General features: G+C 48.4%; 1 protein-coding gene and 1 long non-coding RNA gene across 2 annotated transcripts in view; one reads left to right on the forward strand and one right to left on the reverse strand.

The window, feature by feature from the left end:
• Positions 1–14,738, reverse strand: part of OPCML (opioid binding protein/cell adhesion molecule like) — a 1,026,659-nt gene that overhangs the window by 657,324 nt on the left and 354,597 nt on the right. The gene's annotated exons all lie outside the window — the stretch shown is intronic.
• The window catches only part of LOC142820550 (uncharacterized), a 42,070-nt gene that overhangs the window by 9,177 nt on the left and 18,155 nt on the right, over positions 1–14,738 (forward strand). The window contains exon 3 of the long non-coding RNA XR_012897773.1: positions 11,292–11,357. This is a non-coding gene — a long non-coding RNA (uncharacterized LOC142820550). The remainder of the gene's footprint in view (positions 1–11,291; positions 11,358–14,738) is intronic.

Raw genomic sequence — 14,738 nt, forward strand, 5'->3', positions numbered from 1 at the left:
TGTCCTATTGCAAGCCGGGTCCCTCTTTAAATAGCTCCCTGCCGGCTTTGGCCGCAGCTCAGCCATCTATTGCCAGAGCAGTGTGCATGGCGCGCCCGCTTCCTTTCACCTCGGCTGGGACCCCTGCCTCCCAACGCTCCCCTCGGACTCCTACATCACAATGCCTCGCAGAGGGCTGGAAAGAGAATTCCCTGCCTCCTCCTGACAGGGTGTCAGCCTCCCAGCGGGGTCCCGCTCCCATTTCTCCCCTGCTTCTTCTCCGTTCTGGGAGTGCTCGCTGCACCGCTTGGGGTTCACAGGGAGCAGCTCGTCTGGCCCCCTTATGATGCTGGCATTTGGAAAGGAACCCCGGCTGCGTTCCCACCAACAGGGAGCTCTGTGTATGGAGGAGAGGTGGTTAGAGATGCAGAATTCCCCTCACTGCCCCACGCTGGCTGCCTCCCATCACATTTCTAGCACATGCCCCACCCACAGCTCTACTCTGCTTTTTAATGTACATGCCAAGCCCTCTGTTTGCACACTCCTCATCACCCTTCCTGCAAGGATCTCGCGGGGTTTGTACAAAACTCCTCCCTCCCCTCCTGCCCAAGGCAGCTCAGGTGGTCAAGCCCCATTTTACAGAGGCACAGACTGAGGTGCAGAGAAATGGCTACAAAGCAACCTTAGCTGGGATTGGGGGGGCAGGCCCACATTGCATGGGGGGCTGGGTGACGGCAGCATGTGTTGATGTGCCTGAGCTAGATTTAAGCTGGTACTGCAGCAATGAAACCCCAGCACCATTGGCTTCAGGGCAGGTAAGTTACTGGAGGAAAGACCCAGCGGACACCTGTGCAGTCCATGCCACCCTGCCTTATTGCCAATGGTTCCTGAGTTAGCTAGTCACATCCACACAAGGTGCAGTCACTCTGACTCCCAGCTGTTTGACCTAACAGCTGGGCTGAAGATGCCCTCTATAAACCAGTGTCCTTGTGGGGTTGCCTCTGGCCAACACCTAGACTAGGAAATTACAGGAGGCTGGAGTGAGTTAAGGAATTGTGCTGGGGCACTGAGACAGCATCTTTGTCAGCGCAGAAGAATTACTGGGGAGCATGGGAGCCGCCACAGCGCCAGACACGTCTGTTCTGTTGTTTTAAAAAGATGAACCTGCCGCTGCCACGATGGCAAGAAGAAAGGAGAAAATGCACGTCAGGCTGAGAAATCTACAGCAGCTTAGGCTGCTGGCAGAGGAAACATGGGCAGGAGCTGTTCAAGAGTTGTACAGCAAACTGATGCTTTTGCTCTGCTCCTTGATACAAGCGAATCTAACAAATTCTCCGCGCAGTGCTTTTCTCACCATCTTTTGTAGAAGTTCAACACATTTCAGGCTGGGAGGGATTCGGAGCAATTCCCAGCACACACGCTGCTGTCAAGACTCCAAATAGCATGCTTAAAATGGACACCTTTGCTTCGCTGGGTGGAATCTACAGGCCAAAGAAGCACACAAGTAATCTTTCTTCTTCCTCCACAGCAGCAAGGGGAAGGAAAGGGAAGGCAAAATGCAGAGCTAATAGGAAGGAAACGGAATTGCTGAAATGCCAGAAGGCAGGACCTCACTAAGGGGAGGAGAATCGGGGCAAAAGGAGAAACTGACGAATGACTTCAACAAGTCACTGCACTGTCTGGCCAAGCCTCGTGGAGTTGGAATATTTTCTGATGCCAGGATCCTATTTGGACAAAGGGGGTCAGTGCATCCCCCCCTCTGATTTCTTTCAGTGGGGAGCAGGATAAAACCAACAATGTCATTTTGCAGGCAAAGTGAAGGCTGAGCATGTGTGTTAGACCAAGGATTAGAGATGGCAGGATATTTTTCTTCCCACCCTGTGAAAATTTTCAAGATTTCAAAAATGTTCCCCCTCTGTCTGGGGACGAGACCCAGACCCTTTACATATTTTAGGGCAAAAGAGACACAGAGACCCACTTCAAAATAGCTTACAGCCAGGTTGTTTGGGCAATCCCATGGGATTTGAGAAACTGAGGCCCAAACCCCTCTTCTGCCTGATTTACAGCAGAGCTTTGAAGCTGGGTGTTCCACTTTCCAATCCAGGCTGTTGGCTCTTTTGGGACAGGGCTCTCACAGTCTGTCTTGCTGGAGATGTTCTACTTTGCATAAATAATTAAATATTCATTGGGCCTGAGCAGGAAATTGTAACGCCCAGAGGTTAGGACACTTACTTGAGATGGGGCGATGTGCTTTGCCTGATTTGGACTGGAACCCTGAACCCAAGTGTTCCGTACCTCTCACACTCTGGTTTTGATGAGAAATTCTATTCCAGCCTTGGGAAACCTGATAAAAGTTTTGCTGACACCAACCCTTTCCCATGAAAAATTCCCATTTTGACAAACAGGTGTTTTCTGATGAAAACAAAATGTTCTGTCAAAAAATTCCCCAATGGCTCCACAGAGGACTCCAGGAATTCACTTTACATGTACAATTTGAGTTGACTGTGAAAAAAAAATGACTTGCAAAGCTGTAGTTTATCAAGGTGTAGCACATCTATACTAAGTTAACACTGGTGTAACACATTCAACACTGGACAAGTCCCGTTGAACTACACCAATGTAAAACTGAAGGCATGGAGGAAGAGATTCATGACGTCCTATGGCCCCAACTAAAAAGTGAGTTAACAGTATGCCCTTGTAGCCAAGTCAGCAGTGTGCCCTTGTAGCCAAGAAGGCTAATGGCATATTAGGTTGCATTAGGAGGAGCATTGCCAATAGATCCAGAGAAGTGATTATTCCCCTTTATTTGGGTCTGGTGAGGCTACATCTGGAGTATTGAGTCCAGTTCTGGGCCCCCCATTACAGAAAGGATGTGGATGCATTGAAGAGGGTCTAGTGGAGGGCAACCAAAATGATTAGGGGGTTGGAGCACATGACCTACGAGGAGAGGCTGAGGGATTTAGGCTTATTTTGTCTGCAGAAGAGACGAGTGAGGGGGGATTTGAGAGCATCATTTCACTACATGAAAGGAGGTTCCACAGAGGAAGGAGAGAGGCTGTTCTCAGTGGTGACAGATGGCAGAACAAGGAGCAATGGGCTCAAGTTACAGTGGGGGAGGTCCAGGTTGGATATTAGGAAAAGCTATTTCCCTAGGAGGGTGGGGAAGCGCTGGGATGGGTTCCCTAGGGAGGGGGTGGAATCTCCATCTCTAGAAGCTTTTAAGTCCCGGCTTGACAAAGCCCTGGCTGGGATGATTGAGTTGGGACTGGTCCTGCATTGGACCGTGGGTTGGACTTGGTGACCTCCTGAGGTCTCTTCCAGCCGTAGGATCCTATGTTTCTAAGTGTTAGGAAAAAGACAGATGCGCTGACCCAGAAAGAGGTTAATTATTTGTCCAAGGTCACTGACCGACCAGGCAATAGAATCCAAGATTCTGCCCTGCAGTCTGCTAAGCTAACACGCCACAGTAAACACTCTCCAGAATTTTAATACAGACAGAGGTAATGGAGACTTGATAGCTGCAAGCCCTGTAGCATTATACTGAGTTCTTAAGTTCTGTAATTAATCGAGTATCTTTTGCAGACGTCTATAACGGGCGCTTCCCAACACACCAGGGTTATACATCTCTTAGAAGAGCTTTTGTTTTTAACACGAGATGGGTCTGTTAAGCTGTTAGTGTCTCTTCTACAGTAAAGATAACTGAGCTGTTCAGATGACAGTATATTAAAGTTCACAATTAATTTAGATAACACCAGATGAGCGTTTTTTTAAAGAAAAATCTAGAGAGTAATACTTAGAACTCTACAGGCATTAGGGAGAGACGTATTCTCTCTTACATGATGTAAAATCAAGTCTTTTTTATATGATTCAATTATAGATTGATGGGAAGACTCAAAAACATGGATTAATGATCTTTTCTTAAGAGAAAGCTACCCAGCATAAAAAGAGAGCTACAACAGGAAGAATTACTGCTCCCTAAACCCCGATTAAGGTTTAGCATGTTACATTCAAAACAGTGTAATGAGGATAAAGGAAACAGCATGATATGGTAAATTATCCTTCTCGAAACATGGCATAGAGAGGGGAAGAGAAACCTCCAGGTGCACACGGCCAATTTAAAGCAAACAGGCCAGATAGGATCCCAGTTTTGTGTGTGGATGGGGGAGATTGTGATGGAGTCCAGGAACACTCTGAACACTCTGAATCAGTTTTACAAACCCAAGGCCAGATCTTCAGCTGCTGTCGGTATCACTGTATTGGTGTCAATGTGCATATGCAGATTTACACCAGCTGAGCCTTTGTGCGCCCCTCCCTCCTTGCTTTTCCAGGAGGAGATGTGGATTGGCTCAGAAAAGGTTCCAACTCCATTCACAGGAAGAGCCTCCTCAGAGCGTATTTGTTCTTAGTGCACCTTACAAATCACAGAGGAGGGAAAACTTGACAGCTTGTGACAAGGTGGCTGCCCCGCACTGGAATGAAAAGGGTTAAAACAGGCCTGGGAAACAGCTAGCAGTAAACTTGTGGCAGCCAATCAGAGCCCAGCAGGACTGTATAAACAGATGGCCAGCCAGGAGGAGCACACTCTCGCTCCAGCTCTGGAGGGAGAGGACCTAGCTACCTGCTAGCACAGGGTACCTTGAGCAGAGCAGTGTTGGGGGAAGGCGGGGTGAGCCAGGGGAGCTCAGGCCTGAATAAACCCCAGGCTGAGGCCCAGAGACAGGCACAGGGGAGTACTAGGGCTGCAGAGGAGCAGCCAGGGCAGGAGAAGGAAGGAGGGCCACCCCCTTGCCAGTGATGAGTGGCCATTTCAGATGCAATTTGAAGCAAGGGCTAGATGACAACTGGCAGCGGGTCACTGAGGCAGGGTGAGTACAGGGAGCAGGGGTATCCTGGGCGAGGAGGACTCCAGGGTGTGGTGCACTGCCATGGGGCAGTACCCAGAGGAAAGGGTGTAGCAGTCAGGGGGGACATGGGTCCTGATGACTGGGGGAGAATGGACAAAAAGGGTAATAGCAGGCAAGACACCGCCAGGAGGGGGAGCTCTGAGGCTGGACTGAGCTAATCCCCGGAGTGACCAGCAGGCGGCGCCATGGTGCCCCCGATTTTAGCACAGCGAAGACGCAGCTTCGGTGTGTCAGTCGGTCACCGGGCCCTGACACTTCAGCAATGGGCTTGTCCAGAAGAACAGGTGACTTTTCACAAGCCGCCAAAAAGCTGAAAATGAGTCCCCTAAGCGACAGGTGACACGGAAGTGAACAGAGACATTCAGAGATAGCAGGCTCGTTTTGCGAAGGATTTCACAAGCACTCACATTCTCAGGGCTTGGTTTTGAATTCAGGCACAGCTGGGGGTACAGGCCACCGGGCAGAATTCACTGCTCCTCGATCAGCCCCGGCCGGCAAGGTGGGTCAGACACCCCCCTAGGATTCACAATGCTTTCCCTGCTGCCTCTTCCTTCAGAGAGATACTAATTATCTGCTGGCCTATCTTATCCCACCAACTTCTAGCCCAGGCACCCCAACACAGGCTCAGCTATTCCAAAGAGGAAGGGAGCTGAAACAAGGGTCCAACCATTTCTCTACACACCTGACAGGGAAGAGAGTATAGAGTTAGCCCCCGCTTCTGTGCCCAGACGCATGGTCCAAGTACCCATGCAGAGGGTGGACTCGGCGGGAGATGACGTGTCCTACAAATAGATTCTTTTATAAACAGAAACCAGTTTGTGATTTAACAAATATTTCCAGAGAAGGTGTCTGACTTCCTCAAAACTTGTCACATTTTGATGAGAAAACCAAACCGCAAGAGCTGACCCTGCCTAGTAAAGGAAAATTCTATTTTTTTTCTTCTGTGCTTTTTATTAAAACAAAAGTCAATATTTTCACAAAACAAAACCTACATCCAGCAGCTAGTAGAGCACTGTGCTGCCATGTGGGAGATTGCCCAGCTACATAATTCCTCTGTAAACTTGAGCAAGTCACTTACGGCTTATCTATCCCAAAGTTGTCATTCTACGGGCATGAAACCCACGGCGCCTCCTGCTGCGTGTACTGTTACACTGTGGTAAGTGTGCTTAGCCAGGCCAGCTTGTTCTGTGATGAGGAATAAACTATTGTGATGGACTTGCTAACTAGGAAGCTACCATAGCCATCAATCCTCTTCTCACCTGGTGGAAATGCAGGCACATCCTCTTCCCCTAGCTATTTAGAGGGAAGGGGGCAGAAACTTCAAGGTATCCATGCTCTGGGGGAGCAGCAGAGAAGCTGAATGCGGGGGAAATGGAGGGAGAACTGCTCAGAGCTCAGATCAACTGTGAACAGGCCCTTGGTGAACATGGCCACTGGGTTCAGAGCCGTGCAGAACCAGCAGGGAGCCCATGAAGAGGGCTGGAAACACGCGAGTTCCTGTTTGCCTCTCACAAGGACCCAGCTGGAGACGACACCCCAGACGCTGACTCTGAAGCCGTCTGATCCCTCAGAGGCCCAGACAGGAACTGCTATTGTTTACTTTAAATGGCAACCCTACATATCAGTACCCAAGCTATCTGCAGCTTTCCCCTTTCTCCCCCACCCCTCCCCCCACCCCAGCAAAATCATAGAATCATAGAACTGGAAGGGACCTCGAGATCTTCAAGTCCAGTTTCCTGCCCTCATGGCTGGACCAAGCACCATTTAGCTCATCTCTGACAGGTGTGTCTGCCTAACCTGCTCTTAAATATCTCCAGTGATGGAGATCCCACAACCCCCCTCCCCACACCCCGCCCCGCTCCCCGCCGCTCCCCCAGGTAATTTATTCCAGTGTTTGACTACCCTGACAGTTAGGAAGTTTTTCTTAATGTCCAACCTCAACCTCCCTTGCTGCAATTTAAGCCCATTGCTTCTTTTCCTATCCTCAGAGGCCAAGGAGAACAATTTTTCTCCTTCCTCCTTATAACACCCCTTTAGATACTCAAAAACCACTATCATGTCTCCTCTCAATCTTTTCTTTTCCAAACTAAACAAGCTCAGTTCTTTCAGTCTTCCTTCATAGCTCATGCTTTCTAAACCTTTATTCATTTTTGTTGGTGTTTTCTGGACCTTCTCCAATTTCTCCACATCTTTCTTGAAATGTGGTACCCAGAACTGGACACAATACTCCAACTGAGGCCTAATCAGTGCAGAGTAGCGCGGAAGAATGATTTCTCATGTCCTGCTCACAACATTCCTGTTTGCTTTTTTTGCAACAGCGTCACACTGTTGACTCATGTTTAGTTTGTGGTCCAGTATGACCCCTAATTTCTCTAATTTGTCCAGATCATTTTGAATGTTGACCCTATCCTCCAACGCACTTGCAACCCCTCCCAGCTTCGTATCATCTGCAAACTTAATAAGTGTACTCTCTATGCCAATATCTAAAATATCACTTCCCTTTGCCGAACCTTTGAATCATTATTGGGACCCAGCATGGCTAGAGCCCACGGAGCCTGAAGAGGCTTCAGCCCTTGCCTTGGAGACGTGGTATACTCGGTGATTTACTAGTACCTTAGAGGTCTGGTGTACCACATGCTGAGCCGCTGGAAGGATTACTCTAATCAGTCCAAGGTGTCTTTATACTGACATAACTGCACCCACAGTGGTGGCGCTGAGAGCATTTTATGGGTAAAATAGTCACTTTAAAGGAGTTATCGTGTACAGAACATAAGAACGGCCAGACTGGGTCAGACCAATGGTCCATCTAGCCCAGTGTCCTGTCTGCCGACAGTGGCCAATGCCGGATGCTCCAGAGGGAGGGAACAGAACAGGTAAGAATGAAGTGATCCCTCCCCTATCCCCCATTCCCAGCCCCTGAGAGAGGCTCCGGACACCATTCCTACCCAGCCTGGCTAATAAGGATTGATGAACCTGTCCTCCATGAATTTGTCTAGTTCTTTTTTAGAACTCTCTATGGCAGCTCAAAGGCAGGGGGCTGCAGGCGTTTGGTGGAGGGCAGGTAGACAGGCAGTTGGGTGCGCAGGTTCCTGCTCCCTGAACAGGCTGTCGGAGACAGCTGCCGGAAATTAAGTCAGGTGGGCACCTGGGACTCACTAAGATTTGGCCTGGAGCAACAAACCAGTGGGACATCTGCAGCCAGTTATGGCCTGCTGGTCCCTTATGAAAAGTTTCCCTTCAGGAAAGAGGGGGAAGGGGAGGCCTGCTGGTCCCTTATGAAAAGTTTCCCCTCAGGCAAGAGGGGGAAGGGGAAGGGGATAGGGATAGAGATAGGGATAGGGATAGGGATAGGGATAGGGATAGGGATAGGGATAGGGATGGACTGGTGTGAAGGAGGAAGCACAGAGTGAGGCAAGCAGAAGAGGTTTTTCCCAAGACTCCAGGGAGAAGGTATTGCAGGAGTGGTTGTGGAAGTGGTCCAGGGAGAGGCTGTTATGTGGGGGGAAAAGGGCAAGAACCCCACAGGTAGCTGCTATCTAGGGCCCTAGGCTGGAACCTGGAGTAAGTGGGCAGGACCAGGTCCCCCCACCCTCCCCATGCCCGGTGGGCTGCCATGGGGGAAACACGAGGAGTAACAGTTAATCTGAACTAAGGACTTAGTTCGGATTAACTTTAAACTGCTGTGTGTAGCAGTGGGCAGTTCGTTCGAACTAAGGGGGATTTAAAAATGGCGGCCAGACAGGAACATGCAAATGAAGCCCAGGATATTTAAATCCCAGGCTTCATTTGCAACTCTGGTTGCCTGATTTGCCTACCTAGCTCGAATTAATGAGCTAGTGTAGACATACCCCAAGAAAGGGTCACTGCAAGCCTCTGAAGTGTCTTAAAATTTGCCAGGAAGTGCTGAACCCAGGGGGTGCTACCAGAGCTCCACCACACCTGTTAATGTACTGGTCTTCACAATCTCCTCTGGCAAGGAGTTCCACAGGGTGACAGTGTGTTGGGCAAAGAAATACTTCCTTTTATTTGTTTTGTTTGAAGTTATATGTAGACCAGGCCTCAGTCTTTCTGTGCTTCAGTTCCCCCACGAGGATAACAGAACAGGTCTATTTCACTGAGATGCTACCAGGATTAATAAAACCAAGATTATAAGATTCTCCTCTACTACGGTAGTGATGGGCAACCTAGGCTAGTGAGTGGCCTGCATGAGGTTCCCTCCTTCATCTCAGTGGGCTGCGAGCTTCTCATAAGAAGACCATCTTCCAAAATAGGGTAGTTTTGCTAACTGTGCTTGCATACCTAGAATTTGATGACTGAACCGCAGCAGCGCTTTGATTGGCTGCAGAAGGAGCGCCCGGCTCTCCCAAAGTTGTGTGCAATCAGCACACACCTCACTTTACGTATTCCTGCTTTGCCTGCTTGTAGCTAGTAATATCAGTAGGGGGGAAAAAACCTACATGGATGTTAAACAGCAGAATCTGGCAACCCTTCTCACGGGCAACAGGAAATAAACCATCTCGTGAGCCACACACAGAACCCCGATGAGCCACAGGCTGCCCACCACTGTACGATGGCCACGATAGCTAGGTAAGTGCCATAAACAGACAGATCATTTACCCCTAAGATGAATATTTTTGTCGCGTACAGTCCAACCAGTGCTGCTCAATATGCAATAACAGTGGCCAAGCACATTGTGTGAGAGGGTATTGTTTACCTCTTTGTTCAGGAAGAAAGAACTATCTAGGTCATTTATTACAGGGGAGAGGAGGGTATGAGAATGCAGACACATAGCTCAGATGCCTCGCAGGGAAGCTTGCTATGAAAATGAAGGGAATAAATAAGAGAAGAATAGCTTCCGAGGAGGTGAGATTTTTATGCAGTGCACCTCTTGAAGGATTTCAGTGAGGGGAGGATATGGGGGAGAGAGGGATGGAATAAAAGTCAATGTTCCAAGAGCTCCAGTATGTAGACACCGGAATCTAATTCACACATCTTAGTTGACTGTCCTTTCAGTTCAGAAGTGTGGAAAATGACATCTAGAGATGAGAGAACTTGGAGGGGGGGTTATTTTTAAAACCTGCCACAGAGGGTGCATGGACTCTGTCCTCGGCTTGGAAATGGGAACTAGCAAGGAAAATAAGGAGCATATGGCAGATTTTCGCACTCAACATTTCATGTCTGGTCTGCTATACTTAGTAATGAAAGTGAAAGCGGATTCCATTGGGGGGAAAAAAACTTCATTCTATTTTCTTCACACAAAAAAAAGAGAGAGAAAGATATTTTTTTCTCTGAAGAAGAAGCCTTTACTACTACAGAACAGAGAAGGAGAAAATGAATAAAGGAGGTGTTATTTACTCCTTCTCATAACACATGGACGAGGGTGGGGGTCACCAAATGGAATCAATAGACAGCAGGTTTACAAAACAAACAAAAGGGAGCATTTCTACATAGAACATACAGTCAACCTGTGGAACTCCTTGCCAAAGGAACAGAATGGGTTAAAAAAGAACAGGATTAACTCACAATAGATAGGTCCATCAATGGCTATTAGCCAGGTTGGGCAAGGATGGTGTCCGTAGCCTCTGTCTGTCAGAGCTGGGAATAGATGACAGAGGATGGACCGCTTGATGATTCCCTCTTCTGTTCATTCCCTCTGGGGTACCTGGTATTAGCTACTATTTGAAGTCAGGACACTGGGCTCAATGGACCTTTAGTCTGACCCACTATGACCATTCTGATGTTCTTATCAATTAAAAGCCAATGCGGTATTTAAGCTCATAATTAAGGTAACATAGAAACAGAAGGATTGGTTCAATTCGCATATTGAACAGGTTTCGTGTCTCTTAGCTATGTAATACAACATGGAACAGGGGCCTTACTTGGTGCTGATGAGTATAGGGTTAATTCTAGTGTCATTCGAAGGTGCTGAGGGGGAGCCAGAGGTCACACTGTTGGGCTGTGACTAGACTGCAGGTTTTTTTTGAAAAAAGTAGCCTTTTTTCGAAAAAACGTCACCTGCGTCTAGACTACAGCCGCGTTCTTTCAAAATTAAACTGAAAGAACGCGGCTTTTCTTTCGACGGCGGTACTCCTCATTTCACAAGGAAGAACGCCTTTTTTCAAAAGTGCTCTTTCGAAAAAAGGTGTTCTTGAATGCAAACAGGGCTTTTTCGAAAGAGAGCATCCAGACTGCCTGCGTGCTCTCTTTCGAAAAAGCAGCTTGCTTTTCGAAAGTACTGAATGTAGTCTAGATGCTCTTTTTCGAAAGAAGCTTTTTCGAAAGTATCTTTCGAAAAAGCCTCTTTCGAAAGAGGCTTGCAGTCTACACGTAGCGCCTGGGTGGGTGTGGGGGCCAACTTCCTATTTCTTTTCTGTCTGGCTTTATTATACTTTTCCTTTCTTGTTACAGCCTTCATCCCCTAAGGAAAAGACCTTCCTGACTGCCACTGGGTTTTTCATTCTGGGTCACCCTAAGGTTAGTTCCAACTACGGATGTGAATGGCTCCTCGGAGGGCTGTCCCGGCATGGGTTGGGAGCTGGCAGCAGCCACAGCCCCAATGCTGGGGGCAGGAGCCTGTGGATTCTGCAGCCTCATCCCCGAGGACACTTTTGTCGACAAAACCCTGTAGCCTAGACACACCCTGTGAGAGCCGTGTGCTCTCTCTGCAGCCAGTCAGCATGCTGCTACAGTTCAATAGGCACCCCCTGCAAGTTCTAGGTACACCAGAGCCCTTAGCAAAACTACCCTAGCCCGGGAGACTCTGTTGCTTATGACCATCTGGTGGCCCACTGAGCTGGAGGAGGGCCACCCATGCAGCCCACTCACTAGCCTAGCTTGCCCCTCCTGACTCCAGATGTTCAGTCCCATGACCTGCCCACTAGACTGCCCAACCTCAGTGCAACACAGTAGCTAAGCTGTGTGATGTAGTACATTGTACTGATGTTAGCTAGCATTGAATGACAGTGGGGATAACTTATTGCACCCCAGGCAATGGCAGCTTCTCTAGGTGAAAGATGAGGTTCCCCTGGTATTGGGGACCCCGCAGTTGAAGGCCATATTATGCACTCATCCCAGGAACGGGTGGCCCATTCCAGATCACTGGCCCAGAAATGTGAAGATAGAAAGAATAGAGGGGCATCAGCTCTGGCTCTTTCCCATTGCCTAAATATCTGTATTTCTTCCCTGCCCCTAATTCTATTCGTTGATTTGTGTGGCGCTTCCCATCAAAGCAAGTTGCTAGAAAACTCCATCCACAGAAGGGCAAGAGAGATTTTTCGAAGGCAAAAGTCTCTGTGAAATGCTAACAGCCAGTGGGAGACAGGAACTGTTATTGATTGGCGTCCTTGTTTGAAAATTAAGGGTCTTTGGTTAAATCAAAGTTTCTCTCTCTCTCTAATAAGATGACAGCCTAGACCACTCGACTGACTGCTGAGACACCGACTCCTCGCTAGCTTTAGATTACTCAAGTGCTCAGAATTTAATCTCCAATGGCTGTTATTGGATTCTGCTAGAACTGGCTGTCTGATGGGCACAAGTAATAGAAACTAGCCCCAGTAGGCCAGCGCCGTCTCTAAGCTCTTGGAGTTTCAAAAGCAGCCGCCATGCGCAATGATGCCGGCTCTTTCAATCTGGCAGGATGCTAAGTCAATAAATAAATGCATCACAGAGTCTACCCGCCTCTCTGCCCGAACGAGGGCCGCTCAAAGAGAGCCGGTTTGGGAATGAGCATCAAGGGCAGCCCGTGTGAAGTGAATGGATGTGATAGAACATGATCATGCCTGGGCAGGAAGGGGCTCCCACGTGTACATGAGGAGGAGGAGTCAGCTGTAAGTCTGGGCTATGCAGGGGAGTGTGCACATCTATTCTATACTTTAGAAAGTTGCTCTGTCTGTGTATCCATCCATCCGTCCGTTTGTCCAAGAAGTCCTCCTAAACTGTAAGAACTTAGACCACTAAAAATGGTAGGCAGCTTCCTCTTATTGTAACTTAAAGCAAGGTCAGGGGTTGGTTGTGCTAGGACAATGGGATGTGCCTGGAATGTGATTGTTATAAAATGGAAAGGGAGAGGTCTGGTAGGAGGGCTAGTTAGACTGTAGAATGACCACAGGAGGGCAGCAAGAGGCTAGGGATAGGTACTGGGGCAGCTATAACTCCCTTGGGCCAGCAGGGGCAAGGGTGGAGAAAGGGACAGTTATCTACAATAATTCAGAGAGTTTCTCTGTTGGTGTATTTGTGGGTCTGTTGGTCTGTCCCACAGTTAGGGGACTTGTGCACTTCCCCCCGGGCTGTGCCCGTGATAGCTGCAGTGTCCATAGGCAGGTGCTTCTCCCATGGCCCCAAGTTGCTGATTTGAGTTAAGGACGCTGGGTAAATCTTCTAGTACATGTATACTAGAGAAGCGTACTGTCCAAATCAACAATCCCCAATGCCTGCGCACTTGCACACCCGTTCCCATCCCCAGGTATTCCTTTCCCTGTGCCTGCACATCCTACACACAGGGACTGAAAGATTCTCACGTTTCCCAGCAGTTGGCTGGACACAGATTTCCTCTCAACTAGAAAGACGACACTGATCAGTTTGTTCTTCATTTCAAATGCTTTACAAAAAACAGCTTGGGAGAACACAGGTGGCCTCCCTTCCTTTGAACTTCGGGAAGCATAGGGGGAGAGAGAGAGTGAAAGAGGGAGACTTTGGATGTTTATTCCTCCAGCTTTGGACAGCATCTGTTGTAATCGCATTACTGTATTTAGAGGGCTCTCTTACCTCTCCACCCACAAACCCCTTGGCGCACACACAGCTATCGCTTGCAAGCACCAGGAAGCAATGGCATGAAAAAAGATCCCTCAAGATGTGTGTAAACTCATGGCAACACGGTGCAATTTTCCAAAGTACACACACGGCTCGGATGGGTAAATGTTTTCTAGTCTCTATCGCAGGGGCATGTCATTTACACAACACTGTCAATCACTGGTCTCGCGGCCGGGGAAGCAGTGTAAACGCATGCTTAATGTCAGATTTACACACATTTCTATTTGTCGGTAAATGGCTACATTACATACATTGTGTCAGTTGATTTTTACCATCTGACTTTGCCCACAATTGCACAGGGGCTGTGCAACCAAGTGCAGCAGATGTGTATTGACGCAGATCACTAGTTTACAGCCTCATCCCGCGTTCAGGAGCAACATCTGTCCACTAATGATCTCCTAGTCACCCACCTTCCTAGCTCTGCCCTCTGATCCCCATGTATGCACCAATGGTTCAGACCTCCCTACCTTACCCCCAGCTGGAGGGGGCACATTAGCACTGACAAGACTCCCGCTAAAGCCGCAGAGAAATTTGCAGCTGAAATTCCCTGTCCCTCTGCCAAAAGGTAGATTTGGTGACACACAAAAACTGTTCATGTGGGTTTTGCCAATTGGACAGAACGGGGGGGGGGGGAGGATCCCCAAAGTCTCAAGTTTTGTTTTAAAATTTTTTGAATCTAAACGTTTCAACTTTGGGAAGGTCAAAATGATTTTGTTGCAAACTTTCCTATCATTTAATTTTTAAAATGCAAACTCTTTTACAAATCCACTTGGAATCTCAAAAACAATGGTTTCCTTCTGGGCCGAATGAAACGTATCACTCGACCTGAAATGTTTTTATTTTGAAAAGTTGCTGAAAATTCAGAAAAAAGATCCGTTTCCCCCCGGTATTTTGCAGAACTGCCAATGCCCTGAAAAATCCGTTGCTCGGACAGCTCTAGCAATAGCTACCAAGTGAGGGGAGTGAAGGAAGATTTGCCTCCCAGGATCTGTCTTCCCAGCACCCTGCCCTGCTGCTCAGGGTGGGTCCCGGCAAATGGGACTGTTC

This window comes from Pelodiscus sinensis, chromosome 26 (assembly GCF_049634645.1).
Source record: "Pelodiscus sinensis isolate JC-2024 chromosome 26, ASM4963464v1, whole genome shotgun sequence".
Taxonomy (NCBI): domain Eukaryota; kingdom Metazoa; phylum Chordata; order Testudines; family Trionychidae; genus Pelodiscus; species Pelodiscus sinensis.